Source organism: Centropristis striata, chromosome 8, assembly GCF_030273125.1.
Source record: "Centropristis striata isolate RG_2023a ecotype Rhode Island chromosome 8, C.striata_1.0, whole genome shotgun sequence".
Classification (NCBI taxonomy): Eukaryota; Metazoa; Chordata; class Actinopteri; order Perciformes; family Serranidae; genus Centropristis; species Centropristis striata.
Window position 1 is genome coordinate 16723373 of NC_081524.1, and position 14079 is coordinate 16737451.

General features: G+C 40.6%; 2 non-coding genes across 2 annotated transcripts; both read left to right on the forward strand.

Annotated features, from left to right (window-relative positions):
* The first annotated feature begins 6940 nt into the window (after nt 1–6940).
* Nucleotides 6941–7012, forward strand: trnap-agg (transfer RNA proline (anticodon AGG)). Its single transcript has one exon. It is a non-coding gene; the product is annotated as a tRNA-Pro (tRNA).
* A 539-nt stretch (nt 7013–7551) lies between these two features.
* trnap-agg (transfer RNA proline (anticodon AGG)) lies at nt 7552–7623 on the forward strand. The gene has a single exon. It is a non-coding gene; the product is annotated as a tRNA-Pro (tRNA).
* The last annotated feature ends 6456 nt before the right edge of the window (nt 7624–14079 follow it).

Here is a 14079-nt window from a genome sequence, read left to right on the forward strand (position 1 = left end):
AGGACTGAAGGCGGCAGGACCGGAGGGCTGCAGGACTGGAGGCTCCAGGACCGGAGGGCTCCAGGACCGGAGGGCTCCAGGACCGGAGGCTGCAGGACCGGAGGGCTCCGGGACCGGAGGGCTGTTGCCTACGCTGGCTACCTCAACTCTCCCCTCCCTTCCCCTGTGCCATGTCATAAGTTTGTTGATGTTTTAAATGTTGCTGAGGCTTTCCTTTTTTTTTCTCCTCCCCTCTTCTCACATTTTCTTTTTTTCTTTCATCATTGTCTCCCTGTCCTGTCACTCCTTTGTCATATTGTATGTATGTTCTGTATATGTTTGGACGGGTTGATGGATAATTTTGTTGTCCTAATTCTTGTTACTCTGTGCAACGACAATAAAGGCAATTCTGATTCTGATAAAGCTATGCACGGTTCCTTGACCACATCCAGATTATTATTTCATCAGTATTAGTCAAATTTCTTTGTGAATGCTACAGAGACTTATACTGTCTACTGTTTATTTTCACTGCTACTATGACTAATACATGTGCAATACATACAATGTTATTACTGCTACTATTACTGTTACTACTGCTGTTACTTAATTCTATTTACCAGCACCATAACTACTACCATAAGGTTCAGACATCATTGTTGGGTTAGTGCTAGTATTGTTGTCATTGTTGATCTCGTTATTCCTACTATTAATCCTCCTCCTCTCTCCTCTCACACTCTATTCTACTGTATTGATCTGTTCTGTGAAACGACATCTATTGCACATCTGTCAGGAGTTTTTCCTGGTCCGCTGTGAGGATCAAAGGACAGAGGGTGACATACAACGTATAGTCTGTAAAGCCCTTTGAAGCAAATCTGTGATTTGTGATTCTGGGCTGTCTAAATAAAATTGAATTGAAATAAATTTGCTCTCCAGCAACCCCACTTCAATCTGAACATTCTGGGTGACAGCCTTGTAACGCAGTGCTCTCCAACTGGGAATGCCCTAAAGAGCTCAGCAATGCACTCAGTCTTTCTGAAATACACTTTTTAAACTTGCTTTATGTGTTCCTGCAATTACATGTGCTTTAAGATTGTTTTGAAAAGTGTATTTATTTGTATCAGGCACTTTGGGTCTAGTGGAGTGTTTTACAAAATAATGTGTCATTAATATCACTGATTATTAGTATTTTTAATGTGCATTCTACATAAAGAGGTAACTAAAGAGTAAATAAATTGCCACAGTAAACAAACTGATGGGTCATATTATATAAAGGCCTACATTACTTTATACTGCTGGGGGGCTCCGACTCCTTTCTACTCACCTGAAGCATTGGTGCCCCCCCCCCCTCACAGTATGCAGGTTTTGTGAACTGCCTGCGTGTGTGTGTGTGTGTGTGTGTGTGTGTGTGTGTGTGTGTGTGTGTGTGTGGCCACTTACTCACCTTGCTGCTCTAGCCTGCACAACGACTTGGACTCCCAGTCTGTCTCAAACCCACAAAGACTTTTTAGACTTTTTCTTTTTGTTGTTGTTGTGCTTCACTGAATTTAACTTTGCTGCCACTGACCTGTTGCTGAGTATCCAGCTGCTGTCTAGAATTAGACATTTTCAAATATTCCCGATGTTGGTCCTTATCACACCCATTACAACAAATCATGCTGCAAATGTTTTGATCAGAATTCATAAGAACTGTATTCACGAGAATACATTGTAATTTTCTAATCACTGGTCTTGCAGATCAACAAAGCTTTTTGTTTCTTTTGCAAAGTTCAATTTAGAAACTGTGGCTACACAACCTGCCAGAGAATCTTCATTAGCCTGCCAAATTAACCAGGACAAAGTTATGGTGTATTTTGTGAGTGGTTAATGGTGTTCATGTAGGGTTATACACACATAAGATACTACATAATATAATACATAAGAGCTCGTAAAAAAGGTGTTCTTCAACTGGTTCTTCCATCTCATTGTTGGAACCACATGTTAGATGCCCTGAACTCAGTGTGTGAGTCCTAAAAGACAAGATGATGTAGAGAAGTTTTAAGACTTTACAGCACCTTGATCAAAGTCCTTATGGTGAGTGAGAGGAAAACTGAGTCAATACAAACTAAAGCTCCTTCCATTCAAAGGACTACATTCTTCAGAGGCAACATTCCTTTCTCTTTGTGCTAATACATTTACATAATACATCAGTATATCAGCAGTGTAGAATGCCAGCACAATTAGCTCTCCTGGTGAATTAGTCACAAAGACACTAATGTCTTACATTCACCTGACTTTCAGACTGATATTTCTAATTAAAAATAACTGAAAAATCAACTCACTTCCCCCTTTGGATGCTTGTGTGGTTTTCCCTTTTCACATTATGAACTACAAGGTGGTGCTGGAAGATTTTTGAGGCGTTGAAGCTCTGCCTGTGTCTGCTATCTGTGCTCAAGACACGCACGTAGACAAACAGACAAACAGACAATGATGGGTTGCTGCAGGCAGCATTTACACATGGAGGGCAGGCTGCCCTGCACACACAGTGAGATTGGATGGGTCACAAGGAATAAAAACCAACGAGGCCAAAGGAAAATTGAAAACTGACAGAGAACTAGTGGGGAGAAGCAGGAAGGTGGAGTGATGTTCGTGCAATGTGTGATAAGAAGAGTCATGCTGTAAAGGCTTTAGAATTGACCTGTGTGAGGGCAGAGGAAGGTCCGGGTGAAGTTTTAGAATGGAGAAAGCTAAATAGATTTAAGTTGACCAGTAGCATCGTATATAGGGAAAGCTCGAGGTTAGAGGTGGAAGCGGTAATATAAACTATAAAGAATAAAGATGTTAGTGTTGAAAAGGGTCATTAGACTAATAAATTATGTTTGACATCACTGACAGCATCCAATCATTATTAGCCAGCAACTTGCCAATGTGTCTTTTTACAAAATATTAACCCCAAGGTGACTTTTTGGACTTTTGCACCAATTTTGAATTTTCTTTGTTTCAGGGACTGTAGTAGCCCCATAACACTCCAAAGTTAGGCTATTTTTTATTATTTTTGATAATTTTCAAAGTGGCCCTCGGACCTCAAGTTGTATTAATGAAAACCCAAGTCTCCTCTTTATGCCTGGATGTGGCTCAGTTGGTAGAGAGGGTTGCCCACCGATCGGAGGGAATTAATTCCTGCTGGTGGCAGGTTGCACCGTTTAGGGTAGCCTCTGCCACCAGTATGAATGTGTGTGAATCGCTTTGAGTGGTCGCAAAGCGACTACAAAAGTGCTATATAAGTGCAGGTCCATTTACTTTATGCTAATACTGTGGTTTACGGCAAAAACTACAGTTTTTCTCATGAATTTAAAATGTTCCAGTTTCACCGATTGTATTTGAACTTATTTCTGCATACTGGTAAATGGTAAATGGACCTGCACTTCTATATCGCTTTTCTAGTCGCTTTGCGACCACTCAAAGCTCTTTACACTACAGACTGACTCATTCACCCGTTCACCCACACATTCAAACTGGTGGCTGGTTTAGGAGACCCTAAACGCTGCCACCTGCAGGTTCAACACGCAGTTTTGTGCAGAAGTGCTCAGCCAAACAACTTCAAATGAGATATTGTGCAAGTATATTTTGCTACACAAGGTAGACATTTCATCTGCAGGTATTGTAGGTCGCAAAGTTTTTAATGTGCTTCTTTGAGTAGTAGTAGTAACGACTAGTAGCCAGTGGGAACCGATTTAGAAAATCATGGAAAAAATATTGTGTATCTTGCATAATAATTATGATGTAACAGATATTATCCCCCCTTTGTGTCTTTTATGTTCTATTTTAAATTTTAAAAGTTATTCAAAATATTTGTTAAATCTTCAAGCCTTGAAAGAAGGTGGTGGGATGGCAGTGGGGGTGTGCTCTATGGTTAAGGCTGAATGTCACCAAAACTGTTGTGTACATTAAGCAGTTGTTCACATTTTGACTGCTGAAACATTTTTGCTGCAAGGAAAAGGCAGATTTTTGTCTTCATGATTTTCCTATTGGAGACAGGATTGAGAGAACTACACCAGTAAATAAAAAAAGATCCAGGAATGCAAGTTACAGCTGCATGCATGTTTATAAACCCCCACACAGCAGTAACTTATTTGAGTCCACTATGTGAAAAAAATCAATCAGATAAAGGGTGAAGAAATTCTGTGGTCTAAGCTGTGAAGTGTTGATGTGAATTTAAAATACTGTGAGGCAATGAGGCCATGCCGAGGATCTCTGTCCTCCGGGGCTAAGCTTTGGTTCGCTTCAAGAGCTATCATGTTGTGCCGGATGAAGGAGAAATAATGCCTTTACTTCCACTTCCTGTTCTGGCAGTGTCACGCAGCGTTGTCTGTCTCTGCTTCGCAGTCCTGAAGCTCTTCTCCATCCCCGACCGGAGGGCGGTCAGGGGGGCTAAAAGCCTCTTCACATGAAGAGATAATACTCCCTCTAATTGGCTATCGCTTTGAGAACGAGGCTCGCCACTCCCTCTGTTCCCTCCTGTTGACTGTTCCTCGGCCAGCTCCCGCAGATTATTATAGATGACAGATGCCGCCATCTTATGGGAGATGGCAGGATTATCTTGTTGTGGCAGGCGAAGCATGGATAGGCTGTCGGAAAATGGTTTGAAACAGAGCGGAGCAAACAAAGAAAAAGGCCTGTGCCAGCAGTCATGCAAGCTTATACGCTGTACAAATACTCACAGAATGGTGATAAAGCACTCACTCGCCATACAAAGCAATGGAAGCTACTGACTCAAACACCAGAATGATAAATAAAGCCTCAAGTGGTCATTAGTGGATCTAAGCCATAGGACAATTAATTTGACACTGAGAGTATCATCAATGTATCATCTGGGTAGATTTTAAAGGTATGTCTCTTTCCCCAACAAATCCGTCACTTTAGGTGTGTGAGTGATGGATTGTTTGAAAAATGTAATGTGTAGTCATGATAAAAAATTTATGAAGCATGACCAAATTAAACTTTACATACTTTGGGGCTAGTTGCTAACAGACAGAAATATTAGCCGTGTTTCTGGGTTCAACGTGTTATATACGTCACTGCCCAGAAACTACAGGTGTCAATAACAGAGTTGATTACAGGAGGACAATACAATTCTTACAAGAGTGCTCCACTGATTTAGCATTGTACTCGACACTTCAATAATGTACTTCAATTTACATTTAGTCATTTAGCAGACGCTTTTATCCAAAGCGGGAACAAGAAATGCAAAGAGTCTGGATTGTCTTGGACCAACGGGGGGCGGAGCCAGAACCGTTCACTGGAAGAGCGCAACGGTGGTGAGGTAGAATATGTCTGAATCAGAGCGTTAAATTAAATTAGAAAAATTAAATCCTATAGATCTGAATCACACAGACCAGAGACTTTTTTTTAACTCTAACAATTCTTACGTGAGCAATATGTCTGAGTACTTTAAGGTATTCAATAGCTTTTGTGAGACACTCCAATAAATACATGAAATAAATCATGAATCTATCGTTGCCATATTTGTGACATGGCCTACTGATGGGATTTTCACTATAAATTACTTGCCTCACTACACTACACTTGAATTCATTGATACAGGAAGTGGAAAAGAGGTGGCAGTGTATCTACATATACACACTAAAATATTTAATTTGTTTTGAGAAATTATCTTATTTAATCTGATGAAGCAGCTACCAAATCTGTTTCTTAGAAAGTCTATCAGCTGTTTCCACTCCTTATGACAAAAGTGTAGCTGGGGTTGTGTGTACCATCCTAGCAAATATCAATATATTTAATTCATATCTTAGTCACCATGGATGCAATTAATAAAGTGGGGAAAACTTGTTTTCTACTAGTATATTTTAATATAGATCTCCTTGAAAATGAAAATCATCAGCAGAAAGCAGAGCCCCTAAAGTAATTATAATCAAGTTTTCTTCTTTAATCCTCACATCTCAAAACCAACTTGAGTAACAAACAGGTCAGCTACCACTATCTTACTGATGTGTGATCTCCACTGCACTCTAACTGGAAAAACTAGTTTATAACAATATCTTACCCTCCCTTCTGGCAGGTCTCTCCACACACACTTTCATTCCTCTAAAGGTCCAAATCACAACAGCTTATCGGGTCTTCTACCAGCCCAAAAGACAACATGTCCCGCCACTTCTCATATCGCTGCACTAGCTCCCAGTTGTTGCTCGCATCAAATTCTAAATCCTCACTCTTGCTAATAAAACAACAGTTAAGAAACATGGATGGATGGAACCGTTTGTGTGAGGATGCTGGCGTGTTTGTCTTCACAATACAATCCGATGCAAAACTGTTTTTCTTTTCTAAAAACCCATGATTCCTCTTCTCCAACTGGATTAATGTTAGATGTTCACTGCTTCACCTTTCTCTATGACTCTGCGCCCCTACGAATGTATTAACCTGTGTACCGCCGATGTCAAACTCAGTCGCGATCAGCTATTAGCCCTGGCTAACTCCACCGGTTTGCCTAACAAATTGAGGGTTCCCTCTTTCACTACTGGAACTCACAACCACGATTGCGGACTGGTCAAAGAGCTGCCAGTACCCAATACAACCTTGAATGTGTTGCCTACAGCTCCAAGTCTTCCTGGTCAACCATTCCTCTAAGCCTCTACCACCTTCATGTCTAAGCTGTCTGAGTTCTCATCTCCATCTGTTCCATGTCATCATCCACACTCCTGCTTAGGGACTTCAGTATTAAATGGTAAATGGGGTGCACTTATATAGTGCTTTTATCCAAATCGCTTTACACTACACACTATGTACTGCCAAAGTCATGTGTATAGGCAAAAATTGAGCCAACTTCAAGGTTTTTGCATGTCAATGTTGTGGTTTTGTTCTCAAGCCAAGATTGCGTGAGTCACATGACAAACAATGGAAACTGTCCGGCGGGTCCTGATCTACGATGGACCACATCACGCGGCCTCCAATGAAGTAACAGAACCTCGGCTCGTTGGTCTAGGGGTATGATTCTCGCTTAGGGTGCGAGAGGTCCCGGGTTCAAATCCCGGACGAGCCCAATTCTTGTCCTGTCCTCTCTGTGTAAGATAACTAAAGGATAGAACTCAAAGTTGGCCACAGATGTACTGCCAACGTCGTGTGTTGTGGCAAAAATTGAGCCAGGTTCGAGATTTCGGAAAGTCAACGCTGTGTTTTGATTTCACAGCCGAGATTGCATGAGTCACAACCAAAACAATGGAAATACTTCCGATGAGATAAAAGTAGCTTGGATTGTTGGTCGAGTTTTATGATTCTCGCTTAGCGTTCAAGATGTCCTGAGTCCAAATCCTGAATGACCACAAAGCTTGTCCTGTGCTGTCTGTGTAAGAGAGCAGCAGGGTAGAACTGTAAGTTCTCGAAGATCACCAAACATGTACTGCCAAAGTCATGTGTATAGGCAAAAATTGAGCCAACTTCAAGGTTTTTGCATGTCAACGTTGTGGTTTTGTTCTCAAGCCAAGATTGTGTGAGTCACATGACAAACAAGGAAAATTGTCCGGCGGGTCCTGATGTACGATGGACCACCTCATGCGGCCTCCGATGTGGTAAAAGAGCCTCGGCTCGTTGGTCTAGGGGTATGATTCTCGCTTAGGGTGCGAGAGGCCCCGGGTTCAAATCCCGGACGAGCCCAATTCTTGTTCTGTGATCTCTGTGTGAGAGAACTAAAGGATAGAGCTCAAAATTGGCCACAGATGTACTGCCAAAGTTGTGTGTTGTGGCAAAAATTGAGCCAGCTTCGAGATTTCGGAAAGTGTGTTTTGATTTCACAGCCAAGATTGCATGAGTCACAACCCAAACAATGGAAATACTTCAGTACGTACTAATCTACGATGGACTGCATCGCACGGGCTTCCGATGAGATAAAAGTAGCTTGGATTGTTGGTCGAGTTTTATGATTCTCGCTTAGCGTTCAAGATGTCCTGGGTCCAAATCCTGAATGACCACAAAGCTTGTCCTGTGCTGTCTGTGTGAGAGAACAAACAGGGTAGAACTGTAAGTTCTCGAAGATTACCAAACATGTACTGCCAAAGTCATGTGTACAGGCAAAAATTGAGCCAACTTCAAGGTTTTTGCATGTCAACGTTGTGGTTTGTTCTCAAGCCAAGATTGCGTGAGTCACATGACAAACAACTGAATGAAGTTAACAAACAGTATCTGTGCCGAGGTGTTTTTCTCCTCCACATGTGCCAAGTTCAGGTGTAGCGCAGAGGAGATGGTATCCTCTGTGGAGTGGTTGGGGCAAAAGCGAACTGGAACAGGTCAGAGTTGGGACTGGGGGGTCTGGAGATGTTGTGGTCCTTGACCAGCCTTTCAAAGCACTTCATCATGATGGGAGTGAGTAGTATAGGGCGGTAGTCATTGAGAGATGTGATAGTTGGTTTTTGGCACCGGTATGATGGTTGCAGTCTTAAAACATGATGGAACAACAGCCTGGTTCTGACTCTAAATTATGCCAACTTCAAGTCTAGTTTTGAGTTTCCCTAGCTAGGATATCTTTTGATTCAAATCACCTGAGATATTTCTTCGGTGTCCTGCCTCATTTGGACTTGGATCTTCGCTGCATTCTGACAAAAACATATTAATAAATGCTCATTATAACCAATTAGTAATGTTGGTAGGCTAATTTAGACTCAGTTTTAGGCTGTTTTATCTGTCTTGTAAGGCTCAAAATAAGGTTTGCGCTTCCATTCCGAAATGTTTTCTCTTTATTTGGCCAACAATGGCTCTTTTGTTAGTAAAAGAAAACTAAACAATCACTGCCCACGACCTCCAATTCTCTGAGTTCAATAGCAATATTTTCCATTGACATACAGTAAATTCACCCAGGTCGATGACTTTAAACAGAAGTTTCTCCTGTTTAGTCTAGCTGATTGGTATGCTGTTGGTTGTGTGGGGGGACTGGTTGAGAGACTGTGCTGACCAACTGGCCCCCATCGTCAACCAGATGTTCCCTCTTGCTTTCAACTCTCCACTAACATAGAAACCCTCCATCGCATTCTTTAAGAGACTGGTGTTTAGCCACCTTAAAACATCACAGGACCCCTGATGGTCGATATTGGATTGCATTACAATTACACCCTGCATTACCTCGACTCATACAAGGTTCCTGTTTGTGGACTGCTGCTCGGCATTAATCACCATCGTCCTTGGCCAATAAAGATCATTCTGATTTTGATTCTGGTTAATCCTTCCCAGATTTTCCCTTTTTTCTGCCATTGTAGGTATTGTTATTGCCATAGGTAGGTTGTCTGGTCTTTCTTTCAACTTAGATGCAAGTAGAAAAAAAGATTTGCTTCATTTTGTGCATGTATGCGCTGCCTAGAAGTAAATATATTTTTTTCTTTTTACTTGCATATGCATGGGCAAAGTAGGCAAGTGTCCAGGGCGAATGGTGGTCCTTGGCCTTAAGATGTGTGTGTGTGTGTGTGTGTATTTTTTTATATTTAGTATTTTACTATTAAAATATTAAACCAAATATGATTTAGAAAATGTAGTATGATTATGAAATTATGTAAATGTTTAAATCATATATTGTCATAATTACATTACATTACATTACATGTCATTTAGCAGACGTAATGAGACTGACAGGTGCATGTCATCACCTCAACAGCTGTTGACCTGCATTTGATTTGATGTCAATTTAAAAAAAAGGAAAAGATACAACAAATTACCTCAATTTCAACATTTTGCACCAAAAGTCATATGGAATATAATGTTAGCAGTGCAGGTGCTACAGCACTGTCCAATTTGAATGCTAATCTAAACATTTATTGACTGTTTTAACTGTTAAGATTTGCAAGGACCATAATAAACAACAAAGAAAACGTAAACCCATCATTTACTTTTATGAAGAACTTTTGTGAAGAACCCAGACAGGGTTATTATATTATCAAATGATAAATAACAGAATTTTAAAGTATTATGTTTTGTGCGGTTGTGGGTTGCCTGCAGTCCAGGACCCGTGGTCATGATACCACCCATGGCAGAAAGAACTATAGTTCATAGCACTTTGAATAAGCATAGGGTATTTATCTTACAGCTAGGTTACAAAGCTGCAAACAAAGTAAAATAGATTAGAAGAAATTGTATGAGATGAAAAATAACATGGAAAAAAACATCAAGAATACAGGATAAGGTTAAAAAAGAAAAGCAGTCTATAAACCTACACACGAGGAAGTTAATAAAATAGCAAAGTCTGACATCACTCTGCAACAACACTTCATCTGCTCCAATTATAAGCTGTGTTCCTGTAATATACTCCATGTTCCCATCCATCAGGTCTTGTCACCACACACACACACACAGTAATATGCAGACATACACACTTCATCCTCTGCCTGACTGATCCATTTCAGTCCTGACTGCTGTTAGTGCACACAAAAGGTCAAAGACTGACCTTTACCTCTACTTTCAGGTACCACAAATCTCCACTGAACAGCTTGCTGCATGACTCTGTGTGTGTGTGTGTGTGTGTGTGTGTGTCTGTGTCTGTGTGTGTGTGCCCCTGTCTGTACTCCATAGTTTATGTGTGTGATCCAGCACTTCAGGAGAACGAAGCTGGCAGGCTCATTATCATAGGCCCACTCTAAAACAGATAAGGTAGGGATCTATCGGACTGGAATGATGGGACCTGAGTGGGCTTCTAATGGCTGTGGCGTTTGCCAGGCTGCCCCTATAAGTGGATTTCTACTGCGATCTGCTGTTTGTTTATTGGAGTGCCTGTTGTTCTGGATGCACTCCATAGAGGATACAAATTGCATTATTCACGGCAGGCAGGCTGGTAATGGCAAGGATGAATGATGGCCCCTATTTCTCTACTGACAGAGAAGGTCGAGAGAGGAGGTCTATACAATTACACACAAGTTTGTGTTCGATCAGCAGATAGCTGCGGGTGAAGTGCTCACCAGGCATTGGAGGCCTGAAGGAAGGGGAGTTTAGGGAAGGCGTTCTCTGGATTTGACTCTCGTAGGAATTTCAGGGTATGAAGTGCAGCATTACTAAATAAATTTGCCTTTGCCAAATTATATTCTGAGCTCAGATCTTGGGGGTATGTGCTATTCTCTTCGGCCCGACCATTGATTATTCTTGCTAAGTCAATTTAGATTCTGCAAACAACAAGCCAACATGGCAAATTGATGTAAGAATGCCTGATCTACAGTATTTAGGTTTTCCTGAACTTTTTCTTGCTCCTCATTCTTTTTCATTACAGGATATAATGTATAAAGTGACAAGGATGATGCACCAACCATTTCAATTTGGACTACATCCATTATAATACTAATACAATGGGAGAATAACTGCCTATTATTAAATGTCAGATGACATCCAGTTAGAGTCATATATTTTTGAATATGATGGATGTTCTTTCTTGATCATAGCATCTAAAAGCAGAAAGATAAAAACTACATTTTCTGATTAATTTATTGTGATCTCGTTATTTTAAATGTTTAGTTGTGTTAGCCCAAATATTACTATATTTGAAATCATTGCTGGAAGCCTTTTAGTTTGACCAAAAAATGTCCAATTAGGTTTGGATTGTGATTTAATAATTGTTTTTTGTTTTTTTGCAACAAGCATGCCTAAAATCCCAAACCTTTTCCTTGAACTAGTTAAACATTTCTACATCACTGTTTGTTCTCCTGAATTTCAGGTCTAATAAAGACATAACCCGTTATTCCTGATGTCTGTTATCTCTAAATGACTCAGATTCTCATGCGTACGGTCCCACAGCCTCTCTCCATAATTCTGTCCTTTCTGTCACAATTGGGCGCAAATTTATGTCTGAACAAAATGTGCAACCAGGAAAAGTATAAGGGGCCAAGTAGTCTCCTGTATGTCATTATATTTTTCATATTTTAGAACACATGCTTACTTGTCTTACCTTCACCTGAACAATGTTAAATACAGCCACTTACATTCTTCGTCAGTCACTATTAATTTCCAATCAGATGATCCAGCCCATGCAAATATTATTTTAATCATATAAACCTCTTTAGTATTAGTTGCATTCATCTTGGAAATCTACTATAAGCAGCAATGTCAGCCAGTAGCTGTTTCTCAGTGTGATTAATTAGGGAAAAAATAATTACAAATTGAATTCTGTACCTGATAACCGTCATCCATAGATGATGATGATGATAATAATTGTGAATAACACCACTAATATTACCAGACTTGCCCTTTAATTGAAACCGACCACATCAGTTGTGCGTCCAAGCACACAGTCCTGTAGTTGTATTCTCTCCTGTCTATTAAAGCAGTTTTCCTTACTTGACCCAAGAAAGGCATTGATGTGGAAACTCAGTAACACATTTTGTGGGAGGCATATGTCAATAAAACTTTGTGGTTGTCCTAAATTTCTACAAGACACCTGGCCTTGTGTCATGGGACATAAATGGCGGACTATAAAAACCGCTGGTCGATGTAAAATGTTTGTCCAGCAGTAGAACCATGGCTGTGGCAGGAATGAAGTCCTTCACAGTGTTGTGGAGCTCCTGCATTTGGAAGTCGGTGTTCCTTACTCATTCTCATTGGCATTCATGCATCACAACTAGATATTTCTCCTTCACATTCTGTTTAGAGGATTGTGATTAGCATTGTCCCTGTTAATAGTACTATGAGTAGGTTCCTGTGCGGGAGTTTATTCATGTCAAAATGTGTGCTAAATATATTTGAATGAGGAATCAGTTGGTAATTCAACATTTAAGCCACAGGGTCTGTTGAAAGGCTCAAGTTGGCCTAATAGAAAAATGATGCCACATTGTTGAAACATGTCGTGGGATTTGTTTTTGTTTCTATCTTCTTTTAAATGTGCATGCTCTATTTTTGTTAGTTTTTTAACATGTGCTCATCGTTGTTAAAAGTTTATACTGTATTATTTAAGGGTAAAATATTTAATTTATGGGCATTTATAAGGTATTTTCTGGTCAATTATATGGCAGAACAGTGTTTCTTTTGATGGAAAAACTTTTTTACAGTAAAATATGGAATAAAATGTAAATCTTAAATGTGAAATCAACAGTGCTAATATCCAACATAAAAACATTTTTTACAGTACGAAACAGTACAGGTACGATTCCAAACAACCAGTATGTTACCGAGACTTGAATATCTAAATTCTTTCCAAGCACTCAGATGTGCATCACTCCTTCATGCCAACAGATATTGTTGCATGTTGTGTGTTGCACAACATGTGTGAAAAGAAGAAGCAGCGACTGTCTGCCCAACCAGAGCTCCTAGGAACCTGCAACCAGCCGCCTCGCCAACCTGGTGATGAGCAGCCAACAGAGGCCCAGTAGAGGCCCAGTAGAGGCCATCAGGGACGTCCTTGTTCTTCACATCTCAAACAGACTTCACCTGCAGTTGTCTGAAGCTATGAAGACAATGACAGATAGCCTCGAACAAACAGATGCTGACATTCAGTGTGTGTGTGTGTGTGTGTGTGTGTGTGTGTGTGCCAGTCTCCCACATATATGACAAATTCATACAAATGTTTTGTGGTGATTGTCCTTTCCATAATAATGGTAGTATATCAAAAATAAACATATGTACACCTCTATATTGTTAATGTGATGGTTTAATAAAATTATTTATATTTCCTTTTATATATACCTGCTTCTTTGTTCACTTTACCTTTTTGTAACCCTCAGTGTGTATCTGTAGGTCAGTCGGTAGTTTGTCTGAAAGTAGGTTGGTGCATTCACTCCAGTAACCTCCACTAATATGATGGGACGACCTTAAATTAGCATGAGAGCACCTGTCTGCTCATTACCTGTTGAGGTGAGGCTGAGGTGGCATTGAGCAAGACATCGAACCCCCACTGCTCCCAGTAATGTGCTGCCCACTGCTCCCAGTCACGTGCTGCCCACTGCTCCCAGTAACGTGCTGCCCACTGCTCCCAGTAACGTGCTGCCCACTGCTCCCAGTAATGTGCTGCCCACTGCTCCTAGCATGGTGTGTGCAAAGGGATGGGTTAAATGCAGAGGTGGGATTTCCCCGTGTGGGGCTAATAAAGGGAATATCTTAATTCATTGTAACTGAAACCATATCAGATTTGCATCAGTTTAGATCTCACATTACGGG